The sequence below is a fragment of the Myodes glareolus genome, chromosome 6 (assembly GCF_982192425.1).
Source record: "Myodes glareolus chromosome 6, mMyoGla1.1, whole genome shotgun sequence".
NCBI lineage: Eukaryota > Metazoa > Chordata > Mammalia > Rodentia > Cricetidae > Myodes > Myodes glareolus.
The window spans coordinates 116485309-116498311 of record NC_142031.1 but is presented as its reverse complement, the minus strand read 5'-3'; the positions used below and the strand labels follow the sequence as shown (position 1 = coordinate 116498311).

At 47.2% G+C, this 13003-nt stretch overlaps 1 long non-coding RNA gene across 3 annotated transcripts in view; it reads left to right on the top strand.

Moving 5' to 3' along the window:
• Positions 1 to 13003, top strand: part of LOC148121958 (uncharacterized) — a 102212-nt gene that overhangs the window by 2926 nt on the left and 86283 nt on the right. The gene's annotated exons all lie outside the window — the stretch shown is intronic.

Genomic DNA, 13003 nt, shown 5'->3' with positions numbered 1-13003 from the left:
GGAGTCATCCACATACAGCAGAACCTATGACCAAGTGACCGTGAGCTTCTTCAGAGCATGACTTTGGTACCGTGGTCGAAACTTCACTGACATAGTGCACAGCTTCCTCTCTCCAGGCCCTCACTGAGTTCCCGTACTCAGAAGGTGCGTAGGCTGCCCGAGGGTCACTGCTACCTCTTCATCCTTCCCTAGCCTCAAACCACCACAAAGCTGCTGTCTGCCTCTCTGGCCCCTTCTGTTCCAACCACTCTTGTGAACATGATATTCACTGTGCGGTCTTTGGTGGTTCTCTTTCAGCATAATGTTTACAAGATTGATCTGTATTGTAGCACAGTACTGCGCTCTTTATGGCTGGCTAATATTCCATTGTGCAGCTGCACTTGACTTTGACCTTTCCCTGGTTGGATATTTTTAGCGGTTATGAATGATACTGCAGTAAAGACACGTGCATAGCTCTGTGTGTGTATTTCCAGTTCTCTTGGTGAAATTACAGGGTCTTACAGGAAACTCTGTTTTCCAAGGCAGCCACACCATTCTGCAGTCTCATCAGAACGTCATAAAGGGCCAGTCTGGGTGAGGATCCCAGGGGAGGTGACAGTGATCTCACAAGTATGTACATCTCTCGAAGGGTTTGGTTGTGAAGAGGTGGGGGTAGGAAATGGAGCTGGAGGGAAGAGAGAGCAAGTCCAGTAGCTGTGGGACGTAAGCTGGTTGACTCTAGTCACTGAGTCCTCTGGGGACAGACAATAGATGGGGGCAAGTCTTCCCTCAAGGGAGTCAATGATTTTTAAAAGGGGGAGCTCTTGTGTAGCTATGCCCTCAAATGGGAAACTCTGCCTTGTGTGTGTTGGTGGAGACAGGATCAGAAAGCTCAAGAGACTTAGGAATTCATGAGAGCCCTCATGGAGGTTATCTAAGCTATAAACAATTGCTGGGGAGAGGAGACAGAGTGCCAGTAAAGCTTGCAGGCAGGGAGCTCCAGACATGCAGATTCTGTGAGAGCGCAATCATGTTGGAGTAGGCTGTAAAAGACAGCAATAACAACAAAAGGCTGTGTGTGTGTGTGTGTGTGTGTGTGTGTGTGTGTGTGTGTGTGTGCATTCCACAGTGTACATGTGGAAGTCGGAACAACTTTGGGGAGTGGATTCCTTATTTCTACAATGTGGATCACATGGACTGAACTCAAATTATCAGTCTTGTGGTCAGGCAAGCACCTTTACCCACCGAGCCATCTTTCCAGCCTGCAGTGAGCCCTTTGGTGATGGCTTTGTGTCACCCACACCCTATAATTAACTCCATGGACTCACTGGTTCTCTAACCCAGACTCGGTGGAATAGTACCTTTGGTCTCTAGCGACTGCCTTACCTGGAGTGATGGACAGTATTCATACACTACACAGGGAAGAAGGGCAATGGTGGGGAGGGCAGATTGCAATTGCGGGTTGGGAAGGTGGGCATGGGGAGCTGCTCTTTTAAGGTTGAAGACTTGGTGAGGTCTGTGTTAGCAGTGCCACTGACTTGCAAGGTGTGGTGACTCTCTAGATCAGCATAAGGGCTTCTGGTAGAGAAAAGGCAGGAAAATGGAACCAGGGAGGCAGGATTGGGGCCTGGTGATTGATGGGGTCATGCCCCCAAGTTCTGGGAGGTGGAGGGAGAAGCAGAAGGCAGTTCAGAAGAGGCCCCCAGACAGGTGTTCAGAGAGGAGAGGAACCCACATGGAGTTAGATACAAGCCCTAGGCATGCAGGGATCTGTCCACTTCCTTGGTCTTACTTGCCTCTGCCTTTGATTCTGGAACCCGGCACCACTTGATCCCATAGAGTAGAAATGCTGGGATAGCACAGCTGGAGCAGAGGAGGCTGACTTTATAGACAGCCAGGCTGAAACCAGCAAAAATGACATGGGGTTGCTTAACACCTCACTGCTTCCTTCCTGCTTTCTGCAAGGATTAGCTGGTGTAAGGCTTAAGGCAGGGGACTTATGGAAGGGTCTGTTTGGGGAACTTGGCTGTTGCCTCCTGATTTCTTGGAAGTCAGATAACAGCTTAGTTTCGGTTTGGTGACATGGGACTTTAGCACAAGCGGATGAGGCTGTTTTGCTCTGCCCTCTGGCAGCTGGGCCTGTGCAGCAGCCCTTGGAAAACCAGGAAACTAACAGACACCTCTGGTTCTGGGCAGACGGCTGGTGAATAGCCCAGCCAGGTGGGGGTGGAAGCTGAGGATGAGTGCATCATGGGGAGATGCTGGAGATATGGACAAAGTCCAGAATGGCTTGATGACCAGGTGCTGGTCTGCTGGTCAGCACGTCACCCAGGAGGTCAAGGCCTGGATGACTAAGGCTTCTGTAGGCCAACGTGGCTTACAAAGGCTCACAACAGATTTGGAAAATGGAAGTGGGCAGTGTAACAGGGATGAAGATAGGGAATGGGGTTGGTAGGTGGGGTGCTGGGTAGGTAGGGTGTCCTCTAACCTATGTCCTCTCTGGACCCTCAGAATTTGCCATTAAGTCACTGCAGATGCAAAAAGTTAAAAGATTAGGTCACTGGGAGCAGGACAGACCCTGATCAATATAAGGCTACCCATATTAGAGGAGAAGAGGAGCCAGGCCGATATAGACACCAGCAGCAGCCTTCCCCAGCTTTAGAGGGGTCATGGACTCCATACTCTCCAAATTCTGGCCAGGGTTGAGTTTCTGTTGGGGTAGGGCTGGGGCAACAAGGTAGTATGGAGAAAGGCTTGGGGTTGCAGCCCATGCTACAGACACACTGATGCTTTCTGTTGGTCCCCAGGCACCCAAGGAAAGGCTGAATCATCTGTCCTAACCTCCTCAGGCTCCCAGAGGAGCCCAGATGGGAAGCGAGCAGGTCATCTCTGTAGAGCGGTGAATGCAATTCACCCTCCTTACCTGCCCTTCCTTACCCCATAGCACCTTCCTCCCTCAACACCTCCAGGTCCTCCACCCTTTCCCTCTCCTCTTCCTCCTCTTCCCCCTTCCCATCCCTCCTCCCTCCACCCCCTACTTCTCCCTCTATTCCTTCTCTCTACTCCCATCTCTCCTCCTCTTCCTTTTCTCCATTCCCACTCCACTTCCTCTTTCCTGTCTCTCTCACACTCCTTTCCTTCCATGCCCATTGCTCAGTTAGTACACAGAAGTAGCCAGATGTCAGGAACTCATACACTTCAGGTGTGAACCCCTTGTGACTGCCGTAATAAGTGAGCTGGAGCATAGTAACTCATAGCAATATGAGTTTATCATCCCAGAGGTCTGGAGTGTGAAAGGGGATGCATCCCCTCTGGTAGGATCTGTTTCTGCCCTTCCTGACTCCTGGAGATCACCTGCTTCCCTTGGCTCAAGGCCTCCTCCTCCTCTCCCGCTGACTATTGATTGTGTCTCCGACTTTCCTCCTGCCACCCTCTCACGTCCTAGGACATTTTATTTACATCAGAACTATCTAGAGAAGCCAACCATATGTGTCTATGTTCTTTAAGTCCGTGGCTGGGAATGCCCGTTTTCAACATGAAGCATCAGGAGGTGAAACCTTTGGGAGGTGATGAGGTGAATCAGAAGACACCATCATTACCTCATCTCAAGGGCTTTGACATAGCCACATCTAGAGTCCCTTTGCCATCCAGGCCATGCTTCACAGACTGAGTGTCAGGACCCAGCTCCAGGGGCTGTGTGTCTGCCGGATCCGACCTGAAGACAGATTCCAGTACATTGGCTCCTGTAGAAGCCCAACCCAAGAGCTCTGGAAATTCAAGCCAGAGTGGTGGCTCAGGCCTGTCATCCCACTTCAAAGACTGGAGAATTACCAAGTTCTAGGCTATCCTGGGCAACACAGTCTTAAGGGGAAAAAAAGAGATGGAATAAATGAATGGTAGCAGAGCCCCAGCTTGGCATGCACAAGGCTCTGAGTTTAACCCTAACCACTTAAAAAAGGGAGAGAGGGAAAGGGACAGGTCCTTCAGATACTTGGATAGGAGGCTCCAGCCCGCATGTGGACAGAGGAGCCAGGGAAGCCAAGCTAGGCAGAAGGTGTCTTCTGATGTATGATACTCCAAGGACTCCTCAACAAAGAGATGGCGCTGAAAAACAAGCCAGGATAGAGCCTGGCTGTTATACCAGGAAGTATTATGGGGGATGGTGTCCCCTAATCATCATCATCCATCCACTTCTACTGATGGTGGTTTAGCTAGTGCCCTTCCTTGCTGTGGTCAGATGATGTCTAGGCCCATGTCTACTCCATAGGGAATAAACTGGCATGTGTGCAGTTACAAGCATAGTAAGCAGCCAGCTGCACCCCCCTTCCTTCTCTCTGAGGTGATTGCACTCTCCTCCTCAGGCTTCTGTCCATCTCTATCTCTTTGAATAAGCTAGCATGCACCCTAATCAATATTATGGGCTCAAGGTCATGTTTAAGCTCCACATTGCTTAAGTACTTAGTCCTGAGATTAACAGCAAACTTCCTATTCTGTAGTCACTTCCCATGTCCTTGGGGAACCACGATGGCTTTATAATTGATGTGGACTATAAGTGAGAAGCACAAAAGTGGCAGGTGATATTTTAAGTAAGCCATAAGGTTTCTACTGTTCATGACAGTACCAGTTCAGGCCTGGGCTGTGGTTGTTCTCCCTGCATGGCCTGTCGTCACAGTCCCTGATTGTGAGGCATTGTCTGGTTGAGGAGAGAGACCTAGGTTGCATGTTTGCTGACTATTAGCACATATGGGTCTCTTCTAGAAACATGTTGAACCCTGAATGTGGCTGCTATTAGGAGAGGCAGTGCAAACTGAGAACCTTTTTACCTCATTGAAGCCTGGGAGAGACTTCAGCATGGAGTCAGCCTGGTTGGGGATGGAGAGGTATATGTGGGCAGCGTAAAGGAGCTTGTCTGGTAGCATGAGGTAGTCTTGCTCTGGAGCTGTCTGAAATATGGGAGTGGTCACAAACCTTCCACCGTTCCCCAAGGTAAAGGTCATGGACTGGTAAGCTGTCATACCCCACAGGGACGAGTTACCAGACCTGGAGAGTCTGATCGCCAGTAGGCTCTCCTGGTGCATGGCCATAGGGTTAGACCAGGTGCTTGTTTCCACTTGGTTGAGAGACAGGGTGTGGCCAGGATACACCATTCTCAGAACCAGACCTTCAGAGTGTACTCAGGGCTGCACAGAGAACAATGACTATAAGAACTCTGAAGGACTCTGGAGTGTGTGGCTCCCTCTAGTCTGTCAGTTTCCTAGTAGGGCAGAGGAGTCTTACAATAACACAAGTAGTCATTGTGTATGTCAATCCGTATCTAGGAAGGAGAGCGGAAAGATCACATCCTGTTCTTCAGCCAGGCCCACAGTGGGACAGAGGGTCAGGAGATGGAGCCCTGAGGTGCGGGGGCAGTGATGAACGTTAGCCATACAGAATGCAGGTGCAGACTGTGCAAGATAGAACATGGGTCACTGTGGAACTGAGGTCTGAGCCTTCTCAAGGAGGCAGAAAGAATGAAGGCCGCCTGCCCTAGTATGGGTGGGCAGTGATGCTCTCAAGATCAGAGTCCATCTGGCAGGAGTGGGCAAGGCTGGGAACAGAAGGACTGAGGGAGGATGTGGGGAGTGTGCTGCTATATGGGCATGTTTGAGGCTATGGGCCACTAGGGTGATGGTGGGAAGGTGGGCAGACACCTGTGTATTCATTGTACATGCTGCCACACCACACAGCACCAGAGAACAGTGCCTGAAATTCTCAACTCAGACTTCAGTATGTTGTGACTTGCAGTGTTTTTTCTGTACATACAAAACTCTTTGTTCTTCTAGAACTATAACAAAACTTAAGATTTTCTTACCATCATCCCTCCGTATGTATCAAAGTGATGCATATTTGGGTCAAATTGTTTGATGTAGTGGCATTTCATTTGTATTTTAATAAATAAGACTTGCCTGAGAATCAGAAAAGTAAAACAGCCATACTGGCCAGCCTTACAGACCAGGCAGCAGTGACACACACCTTTAATCCCAGTAGCCACACTAGCTTGCTATAGAAACCAGGTGGTAGTTGTGCACGCCCTTAATCTCAGAATTAGAAAGGATTATAAAATGGAAGGAGACAGTTCTTAGGCACAGTCTCATTCTGAGGTTTCCTGGAAGCAGGATCACCATTTTCAGACTAAGGCTGAGGCAAGAACCAGTCAGTGGCTGGCTGCTTTCCTTTTCTGGTCTTCAGTTTGAACCCCAATACCTGTCATTGAGCTTTTATTAATCATGCAACAGTTTGATTTTTAAAACTACTGTTTGAATTTATTGGGGATTTATAAATAATTGTTCAATGAATACCAGAGTGAAGTTAGGGCAGAATTTCTAACAATTTCGGAAATGACCTTAGACATTTTTAAACTATATATTTATGAGGAGAGTTCTTAGTACTGAATTTTAGAAAATAGAAACATTGATCAGGGGTAGGGAGATGGCTCAGTAGGTAAAGTGCTTGTTGCATAAAAGTAAGGACCTGAGTTTGAAACCTCAATGCTCCCTAAGAGCCAGACGGATATCGTGGTGGACTTATAACTCCAATGCTGGGAGGCAGAGACAAGGGATCCCTTGAGCAAGCTGGCTGTGTTAGTGGAATTGTTCTGCTCAGGGTGTAAGTGGGGACCCTGTTTCAACATATAAGATGGGAAGTGGCTGAGGAAGAAGCCTGACATTGATGTCCGGCCTCCGTATACATTTGTGGATAGGTGTATCACATGCACTCATACATATGTAGACGTGCACACATACACATTGCACACAAACACGCACAAGTCTCACTCACCTCTGAAAAACACCTGTGCTCCAAATATTTAGCCATGAGGCAATTCCTTATGTCAACATAGACAAGCACATCCATCTCATTAGTATGCAAATTTGCTTCCGTCTTTAAGAGATAATAAATTAGATGTATACCAAGGAATTGTTTGAAAAGAAATGCCTCTGTGATTTATCATCATTAAATGTTTGATTGCTATACCTGTTTTATAGACTATTTGTCTTGGTATCTTAGTTACTCTTCTATTGTGAAGACATCATGACAAAGACAACTTATAGAAAAAACAGTTTATTGGAGGCTTACAGTTTCAGAGGTCATGAGCCCACGACCATCAGAATATGGCAGTATGGAGGCAGACACGGTGTTGGTGTAGTAGCTGAGAGCTCACATCTGATCCACAGGTGAAAAACAGAGAGAGAGAGAGAGAGAGAAAGGAGAGAGCGAGAAAGAGAATTAGAAATGGTGTGGACTTTTGAAACCTCAAAACCCACCCCAGTGACATACCTCCTCTAACAAGGCCACACCCCCTAAACCTTCCCAAACAATTCAAGTAACTGGGGACCAAGTATTCAAATATATGAGCCTATGGGGACCATTCTCGTTCAAGTCACCAGACTGAGCTGGGGTAAAATTTCTCAGGTGAAAAGGGGTATGAGTAGCACTCTTAAGCAACCCTCAGCAGAACACCATGGCTAAGGAATGGAGGGTGGCCTTCACTGGGGCCCTGTTCGTTTAAAGCTTCCTTTCTGGCATCCACTGGCCTTACCCCACTACCCTCCCACTTTCACTCCCTCGTGCCTTTCATTTCTGTACACTGAAGGCCAGTGTCTGCTTACAGTTGAATGGCTCGCATGGCCAGCATTTTCTTTGGTTCTTGCTCTCTAGCACCTGTGGCTGGCTCTGTTGTTGACTTCTCTTGGGTTAAGTGGCCACAGAACCCTCCTCACCCATACTGGTCATCTCCACGTACTCTTGCCTTCACTCTTCTTGTCTACCCCAACTGGCCATATCCCCGAATCCCGCTACAGGAGGCAAATGATATTTGGCCAGAGGGAAGTGCTGGCAGAAGAGAGAGGATGGGTGTGAGCTCCCTGCTCGCTCAGCTCTGAGGTGCCCTCAAGATGCCCAGGCTTGCTCAGCCTTGTTCCTTCCCCCTAGCAATGTGAATTCATTCTTAAGCTGCCTTCCTGTCTGTTTCACTATCTGCTGGTTTCCTCAGTTCTGGCTGTGTTTTCCAGGCAGCCTCTTCACTAAAGAGTCTTTCTTTAAATGATGCAGGAGAATTTTGTGTCTTGGGAAGGTCCAGCAGAACAAACACCTCTTTTCATTCCACTCCCAGCAAGAAAAAGATCTAATGCTTAGGTGAGCCTGTCACCTTTTGTTCAGGTGCTCTGAAACTTTGGAAATAGGCTTCTGAGGATTCAGGATGCTGCAGGGGTGCAGGACAGCTGAAGGGGCTGGTATGCTACCACAATAGCTGTAGCTTTCTGGGTGTTTGGACCTAGGGCAGCTGAGACACCTGACCATATTAGGACAGTGTGAGACTCAAGACTTTGGCTCGATGGGCACAATAGGTCTGCAAGGCCCTGTGTCCCAGAGATTCAGGGAGAGGGTCCTTCTAGCCTCACCTCTCTGGGGTTTCTGGCAGAGCCACTGCTTCTGGCCTTTGTTTGAACTGTTGCCAGCTTTGCTGTTACCATGCCTTCCTTCTGTGTTAACGCATAGTGTCCTTTCTGTTCAACTTTCTCCTCTTAAAAAGACAGTCACATTGAATCAAGTATCCACCTACCTCATCTCAACTCCTTGTATCTTCAAAGACCCTAGCTTCTCATAAAGTCACTTTGCAAGTATCAGGATATTTGTCAGGTTTTAGCCACTGTGACAAAATGCCAGAGAGAAACCTGGCAAGAGGCCTAAAAAAGGAAGACCTGATTTTGGTTCATAGTTTAGGAGGATCCAGGCTGTCATGTTGGGGAAGGGGCAGCAGCAGTACAGGGACCCAGAACACATCATATCCACAGTGAATGCCAGTGCTCATCTGGCCTTCTCCTTTCCCCATTTTAATTCAGCTTGGACTCCCCAGCCCATAGGACCCATCTCTAGGGACTTAGGACAGATGTTCCCTCTCCAGTTAAATCTCTGTGTCAGTGTCATTACAGCCATGCCCAGAGGTATGTCTCCTAGTGATTACAAAGCCAACCATGTTGACAACGGCTGCTAACAATCACAAGCAGGAAAGAGTTGCTTTACTTGTTGACTTCAGTCCATTTTCAACTGGCTCCATAGCTTTGTGTCTGTTGCATGGGAGTAAAGCCTCTGGCCTCATGGCATCCAGGAAGGGATGCGGAAAAGGGACTGGGAACAAGATACAGCCCCTAAGAACCCATTCTCTTTAACTAAGTGCCACCACCTAAGTGTCCATCAAATTATAAACCCTTCAATGAGGTGATTCACAAAGATCTAGTTGCATCCCTGAAGCCGCACTCCTGTACACAGTATATCAGGGACCAAAGCCTTTATCTTGTGAGCTTGTGTGACATTTCAGATCTGAACCATCACACATGGGATTGGACTTCAACCCTTATGGAGGACACCAGTTAGTCCATGCCAGTCTGGCTTAAAGAAGATGGATATCACAGGGAGAACCAGGTGTAACCTCCAGGATATGGGAGTATCAAGCAAAACAACTCCAGCTTCGAGTAGAGAACTGTATTTTCTAACTTCTAGAAAGAGAAAACGCATTTGTCCATTATGAGAGTTTAAGTCACACTATCAGTGTCATTGTTCCTAACATAGAGCACATGATTGACAATCCCAGGTGAGGAGCTAGAGTTGGCTCATCAGTTAAGAGCACCTACTGCTCTTACCTAAGACCATAGTCTAGGTCCAAGCACCTGCATCAGGCAGCTCACAATTCACCTGTAACTCCAGTTCCAGCAGATCCGGATTCTTTTTTTGCACATGTACCAGACTTGCACATAGTACACATTTATGTGTACTATGTACTATGTAGACAATCATTTACATAAAATAAAAAACAATTTTTTCTTTTTTTTTCTTTTTCGAGATAGGGTCTCACTATATAGCATTAGCTGTCCTGGAACTCACTGTGTAGACCAGGCTATATTCAAACTCACAGAGATCCACCTGCCTCTGCCTCCGGGGTATTGGAATTAAAAGTATATATCACAATGCCCAGCTGACAAACACATTTTTAAAGGGGCAAAAAACTATTGGCTTAAGTCAGGTGTAGTGCCATATACCTTTGATCTCAGCACTAGGAAGGTAGAAGCAGAAGAGAGTCAGGAGAGCAGAGTTACAAATCCAACTGGAGGCCAGTCTGGACTACTGGGACACTGTCTCAAAAGGGAAGAGGAAGAAGGGGAGAAGGAGATTGCATTACAGAAGTTTTGGATTTTAGTTCTGCGAAAGAATCACATCATTGTAGGTAGTCAGAAAATGGAGAAGAGTCAAAACAAGCACGTGAACATCGCCTCTGGTCCTAAATTTAGGGCATGATCATGGTCAGCATCTTTGTAACTATTCCACTGAGTAGCATTTCTACTGTGTTGTTCTGCATGCCTCATTATTCATGCAAATTCATATCCAAAATAAGGTCAGACTTTGGCTATTGTCATTATTGGATTTTGGTTTTTTTGAGATAGGGTCTCACTCTAGTTCAGACTAGTCTCAAACTTCTATCAGTCCTCCTGCCTCAGCCTCTGGAAAGCTGGGATTACAGATGTGGTGACTTTGGTACTTTGAGTTCTGTCTCTGAACTCCCCAGGACAATAATAATAATACAGATATCCTTCCAGAATATTTTTTGGCCCTGTAGGTTGTGTGTGTCACAGATTTCCCAGTAGTACTTCCTTGGACATTCATTGACTCTCTCATACAATCTAGTATCATAAACATAGCTGAGATAACCTATACCAGTGAGGTTTTATGTGCATCTGTTATTTTTTCTTTAGTCCGATTCCAGCGCTGATTTCAGATAAAGACTCTAATGACACAGTCAGTTGAGTGTGGGACCCTTTGCTCCTTATCGGTCCCTGTCTCTAAATTAGAGCCCCACATGTGGGCAAGGCCTAACAAGTAACTCTTGTCTTCACCACCATCTTCCCTCAGCTGCTTGGAGACAGATGGCTCCTATTCTGCTTTTCATTCACAGTGATTTCCTGCATTCTCTAATTTAGTTAAAATGTTTTTATATTTATTTTATTTCATCTGTATGAGGGTTTTGTCCATATATATGTATATATATTTGTACCACATGCATGCCTGGTGTCCTTGGGGGCCAGAAGATGACATCAGACCCCCTGGAGCTGGACTTATGGATGGTTGTGAACCACCATGTTGGTGCTGGCTCCTCTGCAAAACCAATGAATATTCTTAACCATGGAGTCATTTCTCCCACCCCATCTAATTTATATTTCTAGCAAGAAGTGATGTAAAACCAAGAAGGCTAAGACTGGGGGGGTGGTGAAGCTCAGCAGGAAGACTTGGCTTGCTTAGCACATGGGGGCCCTGGTTCATCCCTAGCATCAGAAACAATAAAACCACTTATGCTGTGCTTTAACCTTTTTGCAGTTTTCAGTATCTAGTAGCAGTTTTCAAACATGCCAGTGCTGTTAATAAACAAGGTCAGAACACTTCATTAGTGTCACATTTACTTTGCTTTTGCTATGTCTTAAATTTTGCTGAATAACAATTTAATATATGTAATGAATTTCATTTTTACAGTAAATAGAATCTTGGGAGTTATAATTTGGACTGATTTCCTGCTTAGATAAGGAAGTGGGTGTAATATTTCTAGCAAGAAGAGTCTGAAAAGTGGTTAGCCTCCCTGTGCCATACTCAAGGCCATCTGACCAGAGGGCAGAGAGGAGGCCCATTAGTAGTCTGGGGGCGTGGCTGCCGTGTGATAGCACAAGGTGCACAGAACCCACCCACCTCGAACTGAAAGTGGATAGGCTCAGGGAACCTGGGGGCTGGCCAGGTGTCTGCTCACCTGGGCGACACCCAGCAAGGCTGGAAAAATTAGTTACACGTGGAACAATGAACCCTTTAGCCCAAGCTCATTGCCACTCATCTGCTGGCAGCCCTTTGCTTCGGGGTGGTGAGGGGTGAAATGCTCCCTGATTGGCTGAGTCTTCCCAGCTCACCACTCTAGACAAATAGACCGGTCCAGCAAGGACACACTGAAACTGCATGGGACAGACTGGAAGGACCTCTGAGGAGAGGACACAGATCTTGCTTTTCTTCTAAGTCACCTGTTCTTTTAATGGAAGAAAGAGAAGCCTGATGTCAACGGTGCTGTTCTGTGTCTTCTACAAGGGCCACGTGACTTGTTGCTGTGGCAAAACACCCAACAAAAGCAGATTATGGGAAGGAGGGCTTGCTTTGCCTCACAGTTGGAGGGTGCAGTCCAGCCTAGGAGGGAGGCATGACAGCCTGCATGTGGGGCTCCATGGTCAGAAAGCAGAGCGCTAGAGCTCAGCATACTTTTCCCTTTTGTTCAGTCCAGGGCACCGAGGACCCCAGGCTCAGGATGGCTCTTCTTACCTCAGGGAACCCCATCAAGAAACTCCTTCACAGACAGGCCTGGAAATTTCTCTTGGGTGATGCTAGGTCCTGTCAAATTGAAGATATTAAGCATCACCACTTCTCTCTGAAGTACTTTCTGGGGAGCAACCAGGAACTAGGACTGTGTCAACTACACCATGAAGTCATCTTGTACTGGATCCACCCCAGGATTAGATGATTTGTAAAGACCCCCAAAAGGCAGTCTCTTCCAAACTAGAGTCTAGGTTTGTGGGCTTCTGAGTGGGGTATCCAGCCAGTAAACCCCTGCCAAGCTCCATACCTGAATCCTGGGGCTAAGGCAGCCCTGCAGTCTGCATTTTAACAGCCCTTTGCTGGTGACTCTGATGCAGGATCTAGACTGATCCAAAACCAGGCTCCTGGCTTAGGAAAGCCTAAGGTAAATATTCCCCTGTCAAATATCCTTTCTGTGCGTGGGGTTTGCTGACGTCCTTTCTCTTAGCATCACTTGGCATCTGTTCTCGTTGGCACTGGTTTTGCCCCCAAGGAAACAGTAGCTGTCTCCTGGGTGAAGATCAGGGTTGCTCTGCTCAGCAGTGAACTGTTAGTTACAACATCAAGGAGAAGTCATTTTGTATGGACATGATTTATTATCAGTGATATGTGT